The following is a 15,000-nucleotide window of genomic DNA, read 5'->3' on the forward strand; positions in this document are numbered from 1 at the left end:
TAGTCACACACGTGCACACACACACACACACACAGAGTGTAGTCGCACTTCCCCTTCCCCGCATGCAAAAGCAGTCGGCAACTCAGGTTATATCTCTTTATCTCTTCTTCTCTCTTTCTCTCTCGTTCCCTTCATATTCCTCTCTCTCTCTCTGTCTCTTTCTTCCTCTTTCTCATCCTCTTCCTCTGCTTTCGATTGGAATCATCACTTCAAGGCATCACTTCTAATTTCCATAATATGGAACTCTGCTCCAAGAAGACAAGGGTGGGTGGATGGGAGGACGATTAGGGCCTAGCTGCTAAAAACAACCCAGCCTGTTAGATCACATTCACTTCCTTCTTCCCTGAGAGGAGACCCAGGGGGGAGGGAGGTGGGGGGGGAGAAAGAACGGGGGAGGAAGGGTAGAATGTGCAGGATGTAGACTTCTATTTGCATTCCCACACTGTATTTAAAGCAGGCTGGATTTGAATGTCTGGGAATCTGGAGCAAGTAGTCCCCATGAAGTCATGTGTGGCTCAGTTGGTAGAGCATGGCACTTGCAAGGGTTGTGGGTTCGATTCCTGCCGGTGCCACTATGTATAATGTATGCATGCATGACTCTAAGCCGGTTTGGATAAAAGTGTCGGCCTAAATGTTGTACATTATTATCATATGATGGTCTTTCAAAAGGAGAGGCGTGAGAGGCCTACACTCTTTAAAAAAAAAAAGATGCTATCGAGAACCTAAAAGTGTTCTTCGGCTGTCCCCATAGGAGTACCCTTTGTCGAACACTTTTTCGTACTAGGTAGAACCCTTTTGGTTCCAGGTAGAACCATTTTCCCACAAAGGTTTCTACATGGAACCCAAAAGGGTTCTACCAGGATCCAAAAAGGGTTCTCCAATGGGGACAGCCGAGGAACCTTTTAGGGACCCCTTTTTTCTAAGATTGAACAGTTCAGTCATGTCTAAAAACACAATCACTCACAGAGTGCAACCTATGAGGCCAATGGTAGATTGGGTCACATGTCATTGGTTATGTCTATGTGACATTGTCATAGAATTGACGAATGGCCATCTGCAAACGGTTGTTGGATGACCAAGTTTGTGGCTTAACCTTTGTGGGCTAAATCAGGGTCACGCGGAGTCATTCTTGGTAGTCTTAAACACACCTACATTGAAACTGAAGTATACACCTCACACACATGGTTATGGGCTTAAACAAAGAAGACACCTGTACCATGTCAGATATAGAGTTGAAATGTATTACATTTTGAGTTTGCATCCCAATATTACACTTTATATACATCACAGAAGACTGAAATGCCACAAAATGTTTGACCTAGAAACACAGGGTTTTCATTGGGTTCTGGGATTGATTTGCAATTTTCGCACCAAAGTACATTCATCTCTAGGAGACAGAACGTGTCCCCTTCCTGAGCAGTGTGACGGCTGTGTGGTCCCATGGTGTTTTATACTATTGTTTGTACAGATGAACGTGGTACCTTCGGGCGTTTGGAAATTGCTCCCAAGGATGAACCAGACTTGTGGAGGTCTACAATTTTAATTCTGAGGTCTTGACTGACATCTTTTGATTTTCACATGTCAAGCAAAGAGGCACTGAGTTTGAAGGTAGGCCTTGAAATACATCCACAGGTACACCTCCAATTGACTCAAAGGATGTCAATTAGCCTATCAGAAGCTTCTAAAGCCATGACCACATTTTCTGGAATTTCTAAGCTGTTTAAAGGAACAGTCAACTTAGTGTATGTAAACTTCTGACCCACTGGACTTGTGATACAGTGAATTATAAGTGAAATAACATTTATGTAAACAATTGTTGGAAACATGACTTGTGTCATGCATGAAGTAGATGTCCTAACCGACTTGCCAAAACTATAGTTTGTTAACAAGAAATTTGTGGAGTGGTTGAAAAACGAGTCTTAATGACTCCAACCTAAGTGTATGTAAACTTCCAACTTCAACTGTACATGTACTGTGTGCGAGGAAATAAGTACCCAATTTGTAAGTCGCTCTGGATAAGAGCGTCTGCTAAATGACTTAAATGTAATGTAAATGTAATGTACTGATACTGTAAGTATGCAGCTTTTGGAGGATGGAATGTTGCATGGAATAGATTTGACAAGACCGTTAGCTGTGATTAATGTGTTGTGTACACACACACACACACACACACACACACACACACACACACACACACACACAAAGTGTTGTGTAATCTGATACAGGGAGTCTGTCTTGTGTTGTTTTTTTAACTTTCTCTCACTGCCCTGTAATTAGGCCTGTTTGTGACATCGTTAAAGAAACGCTGCTGATTGGACAACTCAGAAGCAGCTGCTGATCTCCCACGATCCTTCACTCACTCACCTGTGTGTGCATGTGTGTGCGTTAGGGCTGGGAATTGACAGGGACCACACGATACAATATAACCATGCTATTTAGGTGCTGATATGCATGGCAATTCTCACGACATTACGATTTGATACTGCGATTTGATGTTCCACACATATTGCTCACTATATGTCTGCTGCAGAGAGACGAGAGCCGGGGAAATAATAGTACTGAAAACATGTTGGCTCACTATTATTAAAGAAAACAAGCTATAGGATGACAAGTTTTGCCGCAGGTACAGCCAACTATCGCTATCTAACTCTACCTAGCAAAAAATATATAAAATCCATACTTGGAGTCAAAGTATCAATATAATTTCCCCCACCACAAGTGTGTGTGCGTGTGCATGTGTGTGTGTGCATGCGTGTGTCTGTCTTCCTGTGTCTGTGTGTGTGTGTGTGTGTGTGTGTGTGTATGCGTCTGTGTGCAGGGTCAGTGTTCTGGTTCACTGCGTCAGCTGCAGTTGTACTGTGGCTTCACACACACACACACACACACACACACACACACACACACACACACACACACACACACACACACACACACACACACACACACACACACACACACAGTTGTTTCAGCCCCATTGACTTTATGGCTAGCTATAAACAACCTGTTGAATTTCTCAATACATTGATACACTACATGGCAAAAGTATGTGGACACCTGCTCGTCAAACATCTCATTCCAAAATCATGGGCATTAATATGAAGTTGGTCCTCCCCTTTGCTGCAATAACAGCCTCCACTCTTCTGGGAAGGCTTCCACTAGATGTTGGAACATTTCTGCGGGGACTTGTTTCCATTCAGCCACAAGAGCATTAGTGAGGTTGGCACTAATGTTGGGCAATGAGTCCTGGCTCGCAGTCGGTGTTCAAATTCATCCCAAAGATGTTTGATGGGGTTGAGGGCTCTGTGCAGGCCAGTCAAGTTCTTCCACACCAATCTCAACAAATAATTTCTGTATGGACTTTGTGCACGGGGCATTGTCATGCTGAAAGAGGAAAGGGCCTTCCCCAAACTGTTGCCACAGAGTTGGAAGCACAGAATCGTCTAGAATGTCATTGTATGCTGTAGCATTAATATTTCCCTTCACTGGACCTAAGGGGACTAGCCCTAACCATGAAAAACAGCAGCAGACCATTATTCCTCCTCCACCAAACCTTACAGTTGGTACTATACATTGGGGCAGGTAGCGTTTTCCTGGCACCTGCCAAACCCAGATTTGTCCGTCAGACTGCCAGATGGTGAAGCGTGATTCATCACTCCAGAGAATGCGTTTCCACTGCTCCTGGGTCCAATGGCGGCGAGCTTTACACCACTCCAGCTGACGCTTGGCATTACACATGGTGGTCTTAGGCTTGTGTGCGGCTGCTCGGCCATGGAAACCCATTTCATGAAGCTCCCGACGAACAGTTACTGTGCTGACGTTGCTGCCAGAGGCAGTAGTGAGTGCTGCAACCGAGGGCAGACGATTTTTACGCGCTTCAGCACTCGGCGGTCGCATTGTGTGAGCTTGTGTGGCCAACCACTACCCCGGTTGAGCCGTTGTTGCTTATAGAGGTTAATAATAGCTTTTACAGTTGACCGGGGCTCTAGCACTGCAGGTCAACTGACATTGAAAGTCACTGAGCTCTTCAGTAAGGCCATTCTAATGCCAATGTTTGTCTATTAAGATTGCATGGCTGTGTGCTCGATTTTATACACCTGTCAGCAACGGGTGTGGCTGAAATAGCCGAATCCACTAAGTTGAAGGGGTGTCCACATACTTTTGTATATATAGTGTACAGTATATATAGTGTGTCAATAGTGTGTCTGTAGTGTGCCTAGTGTGTCTATATAGTGTATCTACAGATGAAGCCGCTGTATGTGTATCATAGAATAAAATCCAAGCCCGTTCTATGGATTCTATTTCTATGATATGGATCCCTATTTCTACTTTCGACCATTTGCCTGACATGGTCTTTTTCCCCTTCCGTTTCCTTGCTTCTGTCATTAGAGTATTGTTTAAGATAGACTATGGCTCCTCATTAGACTATTGTATAAGAAAGACTATGGCTCCTCATTAGAGTATTGTAGAAGAAAGAGAATGGCTCATCATTAGAGTATTGTAGAAGAAAGAGAATGGCTCATCATTAGAGTATTGTATAAGAAAGAGTATGGCTCATCATTAGAGTATTGTATAAGAAAGACTATGGCTCCTCATTAGAGTATTGTATAAGAAAGAGAATGGCTCATCATTAGAGTTTTGTATAAGAAAGAGTATGGCTCATCATTAGAGTATTGTATAAGAAAGACTATGGCTCCTCATTAGAGTATTGTATAAGAAAGACTATGGCTCCTCATTAGAGTATTGTATAAGAAAGAGAATGGCTCATCATTAGAGTTTTGTATAAGAAAGAGTATGGCTCACCATTAGAGTATTGTATAAGAAAGAGTATGGCTCATCATTAGAGTATTGTATAAGAAAGAGTATGGCTCATCATTAGAGTATTGTATAAGAAAGAGTATGGCTCATCATTAGATTATTGTATAAGAAAGAGTATGGCACATCAGAGTATTGTATAAGAAAGAGTATGGCACATCAGAGTATTGTATAAGAAAGAGTATGGCACATCAGAGTATTGTATAAGAAAGAGTATGGCACATCAGAGTATTGTATAAGAAAGAGTATGGCACATCAGAGTATTGTATAAGAAAGAGTATGGCACATCAGAGAATTGTATAAGAAAGAGTATGGCATGGGCCTTTCTGATGCGGTGTGAAGGTTGGAACATAGTCAAATATATGAGTCACTACACCACCAGGGAAAATCCCTGTGTCACTAGAGAGAGTGGCATGCTTACCACAGGGCCATGCTGCCACCTCTACCCAGCAGTGTCACTAGAGAGAGTGTCATGCTTACCACAGGGCCATGCAGCCACCTCTACCCAGCAGTGTCACTAGAGAGAGTGTCATGCTTACCACAGGGCCATGCAGCCACCTCTACCCAGCAGTGTCACTAGAGAGAGTGTCATGCTTACCACAGGGCCATGCTGCCACCTCTACCCAGCAGTGTCACTAGAGAGAGTGTCATGCTTACCACAGGGCCATGCAGCCACCTCTACCCAGCAGCGTCACTAGAGAGAGTGTCATGCTTACCACAGGGCCATGCAGCCACCTCTACCCAGCAGTGTCACTAGAGAGAGTGTCATGCTTACCACAGGGCCATGCAGCCACCTCTAACCAGCAGTGTCACTAGAGAGAGTGTCATGCTTACCACAGGGCCATGCAGCCACCTCTACCCAGCAGCGTCACTAGAGAGAGTGTCATGCTTACCACAGGGCCATGCTGCCACCTCTACCCAGCAGTGTCACTAGAGAGAGTATCATGCCTACCACAGGGCCATGCAGCCACCTCTACCCAGCAGTGTCACTAGAGAGAGTGTCATGCTTACCACAGGGCCATGCAGCCACCTCTACCCAGCAGTGTCACTAGAGAGTGTCATGCTTACCACAGGGCCATGCAGCCACCTCTACCCAGCAGTGTCACTAGAGAGAGTGTCATGCTTACCACAGGGCCATGCAGCCACCTCTAACCAGCAGTGTCACTAGAGAGAGTGTCATGCTTACCACAGGGCCATGCAGCCACCTCTACCCAGCAGTGTCACTAGAGAGAGTGTCATGCTTACCACAGGGCCATGCTGCCACCTCTACCCAGCAGTGTCACTAGAGAGAGTGTCATGCTTACCACAGGGCCATGCAGCCACCTCTACCCAGCAGCGTCACTAGAGAGAGTGTCATGCTTACCACAGGGCCATGCTGCCACCTCTACCCAGCAGTGTCACTAGAGAGAGTGTCATGCTTACCACAGGGCCATGCAGCCACCTCTACCCAGCAGCTTCACTAGAGAGAGTGTCATGCTTACCACAGGGCCATGCTGCCACCTCTACCCAGCAGTGTCACTAGAGAGAGTGTCATGCTTACCACAGGGCCATGCAGCCACCTCTACCCAGCAGCTTCACTAGAGAGAGTGTCATGCTTACCACAGGGCCATGCAGCCACCTCTACCCAGCAGCGTCACTAGAGAGAGTGTCATGCTTACCACAGGGCCATGCTGCCACCTCTACCCAGCAGCTTCACTAGAGAGAGTGTCATGCTTACCACAGGGCCATGCAGCCACCTCTACCCAGCAGCGTCACTAGAGAGAGTGTCATGCTTACCACAGGGCCATGCTGCCACCTCTACCCAGCAGCGTCACTAGAGAGAGTGTCATGCTTACCACAGGGCCAGCCTGGTACCACATCTTTACCCTTCTGCCCCCGCAGCACTTGGCACCACAACTGAGCACTATACTCTACAATTCCTCTTTCTATTGTGTCTGTTTCGCCTCCTTCTCTCTTTGCCTGAAAGTCGATATTTCATATTTTTTTGTGTGATGACAATTTCTGGGAATCCAAATCAGTGATGCCATTGTTTCAGACTCTGTCTGTGGGAGGTAAGTAGCTTAGCGGTTGACGTGCGTGGATTTTCCCCCTATGCTGATCAAGGTCTGAAATCACCCACTGACTCACGTCACAGTAAGGACTGTATCTACACCAACCACACTGATGCCTATGGGAACTTTAACAACTTTAGTATAACAAATATTTAGAAACTCCCCTTGTGACTGCTCATTTGAAATGCAGTTAGCATGCCATGAGGTGTACAGAACATGAGGACACGTTTCTGAATGAGCCAGCGGAGCACAATCTCAATTTGGAAAAGCGATAATACCTCACACTTAAAAATAAAAAATTAAAAAATAGAATAACAAACTAGCCACACCTTGTCCTTTACTTTAACTGTCATGATACAATAACAACAATAAGTCTCGTCAGCCCTGAAAGCCTCTTACAACGTGCTTCGGTGACTTCAAAATGGCCGAAGCTCAAGAAGAGGAAGTACAGTATGTGATGAACTGCTTTGTCAGAGAAAGAGTGGGTCGATACTGTCCTGCACATACTGCTGCTATAGAAACCAAGTGCAGATGGCTGTCAAACACGGTAGTGTTTGGCGCTGCGCAGAGCAGAACCGACGCAGTTCAGTTAGACCAGTCATTGTGTACTCCTGTTCTCGATTTCACAACCTCCGGGAGTAGCTCTGTTGTCCTCGGGGGTTTATTAAGGGGTTTTCTCTCACACCCTCACTGTCTAACTCTACTTTCTATCCTGTTCACTCTATTCTCCCCCCCCCCCCACCGCCGCCACCCTCTCACAGTCTCATTGGGATGTGAATGTGTCTGGCGGGCTGGCACAAGCCCCACACTCTCTCTCGTCTCAGCCACACAGCGGCCCGAAATGTCTTCTGCATACTTTGTTTTCGCAGTACTGGCGTCCTTCCTGGTCGCGGCGCTGAGTGAAACTGCCTGGCACTCTATCAGAAGCCAGCTCAAACTCACACCTGGCTGGTGCAGACCTGGGTTCATCAACGATTCAGTCTTTCCAATACCTACGTATTAAGCCAGGCAAGCTCAATCAAGCACAGATAACGTATCTGAAATCATTTCAAATAGTCACTGAACCCAGGTCTGCGGGTGTACATTGCATGCTAGAGTTGAGCTGGGTTATTTGGGCTAGGAGGAGTAGGTTCGAGACAGAGAGAAGTACAGTAAAACACACTAACTCTCTGCTCGACCTGCACACCTGTCCAAACAAGGAAATGATGAAGCACATTTATTTGCACTAATAGTTTGTCAATTGCATTATTACATGTTCTGTTGCCTATAACAACCCAGAAAACAAATGTGTATATTCAAACTGAAACTAATAGTTTTGAATTTCTGCTATCCTTTGCAGGAGAGTTGTTGTCGTCGCTGCTGTTGTTTACCTCTCAGCCTGTAAACTGGGCTGAGACAGACCAGACTGTTTTTTAACGTGGCTCCATGGAGGTTTGGAGTCAGTCATGGCAGCCAGAGCCAGGCGGAGGCCTCACGAAAGACAGAGGGTTAGAGGGATGGAGGGTTGGCGGTTTGGAGGGCTGCCAGACGGTTCGGGGAGTCGAGCCAGTGGCAGGGCAGGGCAGGGCAGGGCAGGGCGTGGAGGTGGGAGAGAGAGAGGGGGGGAGTCAACCCGAGGTTCCATGTTGCCTTCTGGGAACGTCGGCATCATATTAATGGTATGTTCGGTCCCTCCAGCTCCAGAGGCCCAGTAGCTCTCCCAGTCCAAACCACCGGCCCCTTAAGGCCCCAACCACTCTTAACAAACCTCCCCAACCCTTCTCTCCAATCTGTATTTTCCTTCCACTCTCTGGCTGCGTCCCACATAGCACCCTGTTTCCTATATAGTGCACTACCGTTATGGATCTGTTCAAAAGTAGTACACTAAATGGGAACAGGGTGCCATTTGGGACGCTGCATCTCTCTCTCTCTCGCTGCCTTTCTCTCACATAGTCTTTGCGAAATCCAATTTTAGCTGCCCCCTTTGCCTCCTTTCCTCCTCCCCCTCCTGGCCTCTCCCCTCCCCGCATGTCCCCCTGACTCATAGGAACTAGTAGAGGTTTTAAAGGAGGCGGCAGTATTTAGGCTGGGCCAACCCACCCGGAGGTTGGCCTGCCTTGCTTTTCTTCCCAAAAGGCCTTATGGAGCTGTTGACTGACAGTAATTGGCAGATGCAGTGGCTTTGCGTGTAAAGAGTTTATTTAGCGAAAGAGAGAGAGCGAGAAAGAAAGAGAAGGGGGGGTTTAGAAAGTGGGTAGTACTGCAGTAGTAGAGAGAGAGAATTTTTTGTCATATACACAACATAGGTGCAGTGAAATGTGTTTTTTTTTTACAGGGTCAGCCATAGTAGTACGAAACCCCTGGAACAAATTATAGTTAAATGCCTTCCTCAAGGACACATTGAGTTGTTTCACCTTGTCAGCTCAGGTATTCAAACCAGCGACCTTTCGGTTACTGGCCCGATGGTCTAACTGCCAGGCTACCTGACTTGTCTACGGCGTCAGTAAACCCGGCTGTTATCCAGACGTAGTCTATACTCTTGTCGAACAGCATTTGGACTGTAATGTCCCTCTAGTCTGCTTCCACACACATCATTAACTCATGACCTACTGCACCTCCGGGTGGGCAACTTGTTGCACTCCAGATCAGATCAGCTGGCTGCCATGCCCTGCCTGGCGTGACCTTGTTTTGTTATCCTCATCATGCCAGTGTCTCCGTGGGCATGAGAGCATAGCTAACAGCCTTCATTCATTTGGCTCTGCCCTGATGAATTCAAATCACAGCAGAATGGACGGCTTGTTCAGACTCACTGCGTTCCTTGTGTAAACCATGCTGTACTTTTGGCAAGCACCCACAGCCATTATGGAAGCATTCAACGACCTTTTAAGTGCCTGGCTGGCTGGCAGAGTGGCAGAGGCAGAATAGGGGTGTGGGTACAGAGGAAGAATAGGGGTGTGGGTACAGATGCAGAATAGGTGTGTGGGTACAGATGCAGAATAGGTGTGTGGGTACAGAGGCAGAATAGGTGTGTGGGTACAGATGCAGAATAGGTGTGTGGGTACAGAGGCAGAATAGGTGTGTGGGTACAGAGGCAGAGTGTGTGTGTGTGTGTGTGTGTGTGTGTGTGTGTGTGTGTGTGTGTGTGTGTGTGTGTGTGTGTGTGTGTGTGTGTGTGTGTGTGTGTGTGTGTGTGTGTGTGTGTGTGTGTGTGTGTGTGTGTGTGTGTGTGTGTGTGTGTGTGTGTGTGTGTGTGTGTGTGTATAAGTGAGTACATGTGTACTAAGGTGTGAGGAATCAGAGCAGGTGGTCAGTCCAGTCCAGTTCAAGTGTTCAGCAGTGTAATGGCTTGTAGATAGAAACTCTCTGAGCCTGTTGGTATCAGACCTCATGCGCTGATGCCTTCTGCCCGACGGTAAGGTAGAGAACAGCTTGTGGCTGTGGGGTTAAGGTTAGGGTTAGGGGTTAGGGAAAATGGGATTTTGAATGGGAATCAATTGTCGGTTTCCAAAAAGTCCTCACAAGTATAGTAAGACATAGTTGTGTGTGTGTGTCTGTGTTTATGCCTGCTTGAGTGTGTGCATGCATGCTTGTGTGTGTGTGCCTGTGTCTTAGCATGTGTCTGGTGTTTCTCAGTAATCTTCCTCACCCTCCGTCCCCCTTCCCCGGGTCCAGAGATCGGTTTGAAGTTTGAAGCCCCCCAGCTTTGGTTGTCTCTTTCTCAGCTCTATGTGCAGCTGGTGCTGCAGCTGGTGCTACAGCGATAGTGCATTCCAAATGGCACCCTATTCCCTATATAGTGCACTACTTTTGACCAGCTTTGGTCAAAAGTAGTATAATATATATATAGGGAAGCTGGTCAAAAGTAGTGCACGCAATAGGGAATAGGGTGCCATTTGGGACACAAGTCTACAGTGTCAGTCAGACGCCAGCTGCTCTGCTCTGTACTGTAGGAAACCAAGCAGCCCTCAGCACAGAGCAGCACTCCCCTGGCACAGCACCAGCATTTACCTAACCTTATGGAGATGAATCAAGAAACCCAGCCATGTTTACATAAGCTAAGTGTCTTCAGGCACAAATCCACCATCCACAAGAAAACACCCTTCAGGTTGGAGGTAGAGAGGAGACTCAGTGACAAAGAAAACTCTTCAGGTTGGAGGTAGAGAGGAGACTCAGTGACAAAGAAAACCCTTGAGGTTGGAGGTAGAGAGGAGACTCAGTGACAAAGAAAACACCCTTCAGGTTGGAGGTAGAGAGGAGACTCAGTGACAAAGAAAACCCTGCAGGTTGGAGGTAGAGAGGAGACTCAGTGACAAAGAAAACCCTGCAGGTTGGAGGTAGAGAGGAGACTCAGTGACAAAGAAAACACCCTTCAGGTTGGAGGTAGAGAGGAGACTCAGTGACAAAGAAAACCCTTCAGGTTGGAGGTAGAGGAGACTCAGTGACAAAGAAAACCCTGCAGGTTGGAGGTAGAGAGGAGACTCAGTGACAAAGAAAACACCCTTCAGGTTGGAGGTAGAGAGGAGACTCAGTGACAAAGAAAACCCTTCAGGTTGGAGGTAGAGGAGACTCAGTGACAAAGAAAACCCTTCAGGTTGGAGGTAGAGGAGACTCAGTGACAAAGAAAACCATTCAGGTTGGAGGTAGAGAGGAGACTCAGTGACAAAGAAAACCCTTCAGATTGGAGGTAGAGAGGAGACTCAGTGACATAAAGAAAACACCCTTCAGGTTGGAGGTAGAGAGGAGACTCGGTGACATAAAGAAAACACCCTTCAGGTTGGAGGTAGAGAGGAGACTCAGTGACATAAAAAAAACACCCTTCAGGTTGGAGGTAGAGAGGAGACTCAGTGACATAAAGAAAACACCTTTGAGGTTGGAGATAGAGAGGAGACTCAGTGACATAAAGAAAACACCCTTCAGGTTGGAGGTAGAGAGGAGACTCAGTGACATAAAGAAAACACCCTTGAGGTTGGAGGTAGAGAGGAGACTCGGTGACATAAAGAAAACACCCTTCAGGTTGGAGGTAGAGAGGAGACTCAGTGACAAAGAAAACCCTTCAGGTTGGAGGTAGAGAGGAGTCTCGGTGACAAAGAAAACCCTTCAGGTTGGAGGTAGAGAGGAGACTCAGTGACAAAGAAAACCATTCAGGTTGGAGGTAGAGAGGAGACTCAGTGACAAAGTAAACCCTTCAGGTTGGAGGTAGAGAGGAGACTCAGTGACATAAAGAAAACACCCTTCAGGTTGGAGGTAGAGAGGAGACTCAGTGACAAAGAAAACCCTTCAGGTTGGAGGTAGAGAGGAGACTCGGTGACATAAAGAAAACACCCTTCAGGTTGGAGGTAGAGAGGAGACTCAGTGACATAAAGAAAACATTTTCTGCTTCCCAAATGGCACTCTGTTCCCTACATAGTGCAGTGTTTACTACTTTTGACCAGGGGCAATAGGGCTCTGGCAAAACGTTGCGCACGATGTAGGCAATAGACGTAGCCAAAGAAATGTTCTCCTCTTGGCTGGCTGGAAGAAGTAGGGTGTTGCGTGATGCTTCATACTGTTATATGAGTGAGACTGATTACATGTGAAGTGTTGTGGTCTGTCCATGAAGCCCAGGGAGAAGTGACAGATGGATGGGTGGATGGCTGACTGGCTGGGTTAGTGTTGTGATACAAGGTACTAGTGTGTGTCTGTCTTGGCTGGGTTGCAAATAAGAGAGAGCGATAGAGATAGAGATATGCGTCAACAGCAACCTTGAGAAAATCCTCTGCATTAATCGTTAACAGTAGACTTGTACATTTCCTCAGTGAAAACAATGTACTGAGCAAATGTCAAATGTTCTTTTTACCAAATTATCGTACGACAGACCACGTATTCACCCTGCAGACCCTAATTGACAGACGAACAAACCAAAACAAAGGCGAAGTCTTCTCTTGCTTTGTTGATTTCAAAAAAGCCTTCGACTCAATTTGGCATGAGGGTCTGCTGTACAAATTGATGGAAAAGGGTGTTGGGGGGAAAAACATATCACATTATAAAATCCATGTACACAAACAACAAGTATGCAGTTAAAATAGGCAAACAAAAACACATTTCTTCCCACAGGTGCATTAGGGTGAGAGGGGGAAGCAGCTTAAGCCCCACCCTCTTCAACATAAATATCAACGAATTGGCGAGGGCATGAGAAATGTCTGCAGCACCCGGTCTCACCCTACTAGAATCTGAGGTCAAATGTCTACTGTTTGCTGATGATCTGGTGCTTCTGTCACCAACCAAGGAAGGCCTACAGCAGCACATAGATCTTCTGCACAGATTCTGCCAGACCTGGGCCCTGACAGTAAATCTCAGTAAGACCAAAATAATGGTGTTCCAAAAAATGTCCAGTCGCCAGGACCACAGATACAAATTCCATCTAACACAGTTGCCCTAGAGCACACAGAGAACTATGCCTACCTTTGCCAAAATGGCCTATTTTTTGGCTTGCCTTACCTCCTTACTTACTCCATTTGCACACACTGTTTATTCCATGTGTAACTCTGTGTTGTTGTTTTTTGTCCCACTGCTTTGCTTTATCTTGGCCAGGTCGCAGTTGTAAATGAAAACTTGTTCTCAACTGGCCTACCAGGTTAAATAAAGGTGAAATACAAATATTATAATTAAAAAACATCTGCGCCACGGGTAACTTCCGCAAGGCTGTGAACAATCTGAGAGACAAGGCAAGAAGGGCCTTCTATGCCATCAAAAGGAACATCCAATTTGACGTACCAATTAGGATCTGGCTAAAAAAAGACTTGAATCCGTTATAGAACTCATTGCCCTTTATGGTTGTGAGGTCTGGGGTCCGCTCACCAACCAAGAATTCACAAAATGGGACAAACACCAAATGAAGACTCTGCATGCAGAATTCTGCAAAAATATCATCCTTATACAATGTAAAACACAAAATAATGCATGCAGAGCAGATTTTGGCCAATATCCGCTAATGATCAAAATCCAGAAAATTCTACAACCACCTAAAAAGAAGTCCTCACCTACAGAGAGATGAACCTGTAGAAGAGTCCCCTAAGCACCTGGTCCTGGGGCTCTGTTCACAAACAGACCCCACAGAGCCCCAGGACAGCAACACAATTAGACTGAACCAAATCATGAGAAAACAAAAAGATAATTACTTGACACATTGTAAAGAATTAGCAAAAGAACTGAGCAATTAGAATGCCCCTAAACAGAGAGTACACAGTGGCAGAATACCTGACCACTGGGACTGACCCAAACTTAAGGAAAGCTTTGACTATGTAAAGACTCAGTGAGCTTATATAACCGATGTGAAATGGCTAGCTAGTTAGCAGTGGTACGCGCTAATAGCGTTTCAATCGGTGACGTCACTCGCTCTGAGGCCTTGAAGTAGTTGTTCCACTTGCTCTGCAAGGCCCGCGGCTTTTGTGGCACGATGGGTAACGATGCTTCGAGGGTGACTGTTGTCTATGTGTGCAGAGGGTCCCTGGTTCGAGCCCGGGTCCGGGCGAGGGGACGGACGAAAGCTAAACTGTTACACATAGCCTTGCTATTGAGAAGGCAGACCTGGCTTTCAAGAGAAGACAGAGTATGTGCACACTGCCCACAAAATGAGGTGGAAACTGAGCTGCACTTCCTAACCTCCTGCCAAATGAATGAGACACATATTTCCCTCAGATTACACGGACCCACAAATAATTTGAAAACAAACCCGATTCTGATCAACTCGCATATCTACTGGGTGTAATACCACAGCAGCAAGATTTGGGACCTGTTTTCACAAGAAAAGGGCAACCAGTGAAGAACAAACACCATTGTAAATACAACCCATATTTATGTTTATTTATTTTCCCTTTTGTACTTTTGTACAACACTGTGTATATACATAATATGTATATACATAATATGACATTTGGAATGTCTTTATTCTTTTCAAACTTCTGTGAGTGTAATGTTTACTGTTCATTTTTATTGTTTATTTCACTTTTGTATATTACCTACTTCACTTGCTTTGGCAATGTTAACATGTGTTTCCCATGCCAATAAAGCCCCTTGAATTGAATTGAAAGAGAGCGAGAGGGAGGGAGTGGCAGAGAGAGAGGGAGAGAGAAATCCTGAGATTCTTCATCACCCCCCCACACCACTTTTTTCTGTCTTT

General features: G+C 46.0%; 1 protein-coding gene and 1 long non-coding RNA gene across 2 annotated transcripts in view; one reads left to right on the top strand and one right to left on the bottom strand.

Moving 5' to 3' along the window:
- The window catches only part of LOC118369981 (aryl hydrocarbon receptor-like), an 81,995-nt gene that overhangs the window by 32,610 nt on the left and 34,385 nt on the right, over nt 1-15,000 (top strand). The gene's annotated exons all lie outside the window — the stretch shown is intronic.
- On the bottom strand, nt 2,922-8,395 carry LOC127916661 (uncharacterized). The gene is made up of 3 exons (XR_008095475.1): nt 6,549-8,395; nt 5,607-6,489; nt 2,922-5,252 (listed from the first exon to the last, which is right to left on the bottom strand). It is a non-coding gene; the product is annotated as an uncharacterized LOC127916661 (long non-coding RNA).

The sequence above is a fragment of the Oncorhynchus keta genome, chromosome 37 (assembly GCF_023373465.1).
Source record: "Oncorhynchus keta strain PuntledgeMale-10-30-2019 chromosome 37, Oket_V2, whole genome shotgun sequence".
Classification (NCBI taxonomy): domain Eukaryota; kingdom Metazoa; phylum Chordata; class Actinopteri; order Salmoniformes; family Salmonidae; genus Oncorhynchus; species Oncorhynchus keta.